The sequence below is a fragment of the Grammomys surdaster genome, unplaced genomic scaffold (assembly GCF_004785775.1).
Source record: "Grammomys surdaster isolate TR1022 unplaced genomic scaffold, NIH_TR_1.0 61, whole genome shotgun sequence".
NCBI classification, from domain to species: Eukaryota; Metazoa; Chordata; class Mammalia; order Rodentia; family Muridae; genus Grammomys; species Grammomys surdaster.
In genome coordinates, this window is record NW_021604563.1 from 2,686,736 (window position 1) to 2,691,343 (window position 4,608).

At 38.7% G+C, this 4,608-nt stretch overlaps 1 pseudogene; it reads left to right on the forward strand.

Annotated features, from left to right (window-relative positions):
- The first annotated feature begins 317 nt into the window (after window positions 1–317).
- LOC114624968 lies at window positions 318–1,847 on the forward strand (annotated as a pseudogene).
- Window positions 1,848–4,608: the final 2,761 nt, after the last annotated feature.

Sequence of the window (4,608 nt, forward strand, 5' to 3'; positions counted from 1 at the left end):
TCAACAATAACCTGGACCCTTGGGGCTCTCAGAGACTCAACCACCAAAGAGAAAGCATGAGTTGGACCTAGGAATCCCCACACAGATGTAGCAGATGTGCAGCTCGGCCTTCATGTGGGTCTCCCAACAACTGGAGCAGAGACTAACCCTGACTCAGTTGCCTGACATATAGATCCTGCTATATCTTGTCTGGCTTGACTAGCTGAAGTGAGAGAGGATGTACCTAGTCCTGTAGTGACTTGAGGTGCCAGGAGTCATTTTTCAATAAAAAAAATTAATAATGCCACGTATCTCTTAAATTCTTGTCAAAAAATTCTATGAACAAGGGTTTTTCATAAGAAAACAATTGTTGCTTAGACATAACCAATAATTTGGATAAACACTATTAAGATTCAGAAGACTCTTGCTTCTCCAGTCTCTGCCAAGGAATTGCCACTTGTGTGAATACCCCAGGAGAAAGGAATTTTCTGTGTCAATGTCCTCATGGGTACAATGGGTTAATGTGTGAAACTGACACAAATTCCTGTGGAGGGAACACCTGCCACCATGAAAGCACCTGCCGTAAAGTCTCTGAGTACCTTGGGTGTATCTGTCCTGCTGGATATCCTGGAAGGTTCTGTGAGACAGATCACAATGAATGTGCTTCTATCCATTGCCGCAATGGGGCTGTTTGCCAGGATGGAATCAAGGGCTGTCAGGCTGTAGAAGGACATCTTGGGTTGGCACAGGCCTGGAACCCTGAGACTCCAGGTGTTTGGCCACGCTCCCAGAACCCAGGGCCCTGACACAAGGTCTCATCCCCATTTAACCTGTATGGTCAGTCATGTAAGACACAGGCAGAGGGCGTGACTAACAAGCCTCTGACTTGAGATTTAGATATTAATAAGGCCAGGGGGCCTAGATAATTAAGTTATCCCCTCCCTAGTCCCTAGTCCCTCTTCTTTCCCACTTCCCATATAAGAGAGCTCCTCCTGGCATTTGGTCGGGGGCACACATCCACATTCAGATTCAACTTTCCCATCACGGATATTAAAGCTACTCCTTGGAAACCCACTCCACGTGTCTTCTGGAACCTGGACTTTCTTGCATATGTGGGGACCTCCGTGGCAGGAAAAGCCTCCCGGACCCCGCTGCAGGCCGCCCCCACGCGAGTTTTTTTCCACAAAGGGCTACTCCTGCTACTGTGTGCCTGGATACCCCGGCATTCTAAATCATTGTGACTTAGAAGTAGATGAACGTGTTTCTGATCCCTGCATGAATAAGGCTGTATTCCTCACAGAGATAGAAAGATACATGTGTGTCTGTACACAAGAGAATTCTGCTGTGAACTGTGAATTGGAAAATAATGACTGTAGGTACCAGCCATGTCTACATGGTATCATGTGTCAGTATGCTCTTGGGGCTCACTTCTATGACTGTGGACCCAGATTCCTTGGAGACCACTGTGAACTCAACCTCAGTGAAGGTGCCAGACAGCCATGTCTGCATGGAGATCCATGTGTGGACGGAGGAAACAACTTCTACTGTGACTGCATGGGTAGTGGGTTCAAAGGGACACACTGTGAGACTGTGATGCTTCTTCATTGGTCAAAGCCTTCCCACAATGATACAACATGTGAAGACACTGTTGACAGCTATATTTGTCACTGTTGACATGGATACACAGGTGTGAGACAGACACAAATGAATGCAGTAGAAACCCCTGTCAATTTGGGGGAAAATGTGCTGAGCTGTTCTCAGACAATCAATAGAGACACATTTCAGGCTTGCCTTCTTCCTTCAACTACCTTGTAGCCTCAGGCTGTGTTTGTATCTGTCAGCCTGGATTCAGAGACAGAAACTTATGATAACTGTCCTCTGAGAGGCTCCACCCATCAGCTCACTGATACAGATGCACAGACCCACAGCCAAACATTAGACTGAGCTCAGGAAGACTTATGGAAGAGGTAGGCGAGTGACTGAGAAATGTGAGAGGACCAGGGGACTCTACAAGAAGATTGAGAGTCAACTAACATGGACCCTTGGGGGCTCCCAGAGACAACCACTAACCAAAAACCATACAAGAACTGGACCTAATGGCATAAACCACATATGTAGCAGATGTTCAGCTTGGTCTTGATGAGGCTCCAAGACAACTGGAGGGTGGCTTACCTTGGATCTTTGACCAGACTGGGGATCTGGTTCCCCTAACTGGGCTGCTTTGTCTGACATCAGTGGGAAAGGATGTACCTACTCCCGTAGTACAGTGAAGTGTCAGGGTGAGTTGGTACACAGAAGTATCTCTATCTTAGAGGTAAAGGGGAGGGTTGTAGAGAGATGTCATGTGAAAGTTTTACTCACAGGAGAAGAAAACTGTGATCAGGTTGTAAATTGAGTAAATTAATGAAAAAAAAACAAGGCTTCTAAGGAATAATAATAAAATTGAATATAATAAAATAAACAAGCACATCAGAATTTGACAACACAAAGAAAAAATAAGGCATAGAGCCCAAAAGAACTCACAAGAAACAGAGTCCCACTTGTTCCTACAATCAGAAACCCCATAAAAACACTAAACTAGGAGCCATAATATATATACACAGGACCTGATTTCCTGGCTGGAGTGCCTAACCATATTTTTATGCAGCTATGAAAAGAATTTTAATGTCTCAATAAACAAAAACATGTTGCATATATTTGGTATAAAATGTGTTTGATACTTTCAAATTTCTAGTAGAACCCTCTTTGTATGTCAACCAAAACCAAATATCTTACAAAATAAGAAAGAGAAAAATTGTATTGTGTCATCAAAAAAACCACTGTGATACAAAATGTACTGGGGAAGTGGCTATTAGAAGATGAATCTTTAGGCAATAAACATGTCTGTAATGAAATTTCTTTTACATCTCAGTAAAAATCAAAATAATTATATCCCAAATATATATTATGTGTGACATAATGAGTGAAAGATCTAGTTCAGTAGGTGATGCAATATATATATATATATATATATATATATATATATATATATATATATATATATATAATGTAATTTGTGGTTGATTTGCTAATGCTTAGGAAATAATATATTCTAATACAAGTATGCTATTTTGCTTTTTTTTTCAGCTTAACACAACTCAGAATCATATGGGAAGAGAGAACTTCAAGTGAAGGATTGCACAGAGAAGACTGGTCTCTGGCCAAGTCAGTGAGAGATTGTCTTGTTTGATTCCTGATATGGGAGAGCCTAGACAGCTGTGGACAACACCATCCATAGGCCAGTGGGCTTCAGTTTCACTAGAAAGCCAGTGAGCAAAATTGGAAGCCAGTGTTGCTCCATGGATTCCGATTAAAGTTAGTGCCTTTCATTGTCTTGACATTTGTTAGTAGTAGATTGTGACCTAGAAGTTGTACACCGAAATAATCCTTTTCCCCACAAATGTTGCTTGTACTCAAAACTTATATCACAGCAATGGAAAAGAAAAAAAAAGAAAAAATATTTAATTAACATCTGAAACTGATATTTTATATCTATCCCAATCATATCAATATATATTATTTGGTCCACACTATGAATTATTGACAGGAATGTATAAATGAGTGTGTGCTCCTTGTTATATTTATCTAAACTAAATGTGAAGGAAATGAACAACTGAAAAATATATAGAGAGAAATGGAATAAACAGTTCCAAGATGTAAAGAAAGGTTAATAGTTTCAGATTTAGATATACTGACTGATCAGAACTATCCAGAACATTCTAAGCTCATTTAATTACAATAAAGTAAAATTGATCTTTTTATCTCAATATCAAACTTATTCTCCTTTTATTTTTTTTCTTGCCATAACCATGGTTTCTTCTTTTTTGTTTTCCTGATGAGCCTAGACTTCTGATCTATTTTACCTTTTACTGAAAATGTTTCAAATCACTTGCCACTGTTAGTAGGCTTGATTCCGTGAAGAACTCTAATTGCCATTGTGATTAATAATGTGTTTCTCTGTAGACATTTCATGATGAATTGAAGTTACAAATTTTCATTGTATTTTAATAGGAGATCCACTGATGTTTATAAAATAAAAGGTCAATTTAATAGTTGAAAGTAGTTATAATGATCCTAGTAGTGAGCAAACAGTTACTTGTTAAAATGAGGAAAGAGTAGAAAACAATCTGGCTGAAAAGTTCATAAGGTTGAACAGCAGAATGTGTCTAATTGCCCTATTTCTTCAAAAGGCTATATAAACTGTCACATTTTGTAAATGCCACAGTTGCAATCTCATATATAGAAATGTTTCTAATACAACTTAGTGAAGAGAGGAGTTTGAAAAAAAATGATTAAAAACAGAACTGACTGAGTCCTTATTTACAAAATATCTGCCAAATAAGGGATGGAGGAAAGTGTGCTTTCAGATGTTGACACAGAATAAATAGAAATGTTTTGGAAGAAAAATAATGTAAAATTATTCATAAATCTAGAGTGATCTGATTTTAAGTGTTGAAATTTTGACAATGTTCACATTTATTTTTGTTCTTGAGAAAGGAATAAATAGGAAGAAATTATTTTTAAGACATCTTAAAATCTGTGTTGTGCTTTGAATTTATCTTTCTTTTGAGCTCTAAGTGTCTTTTTGCT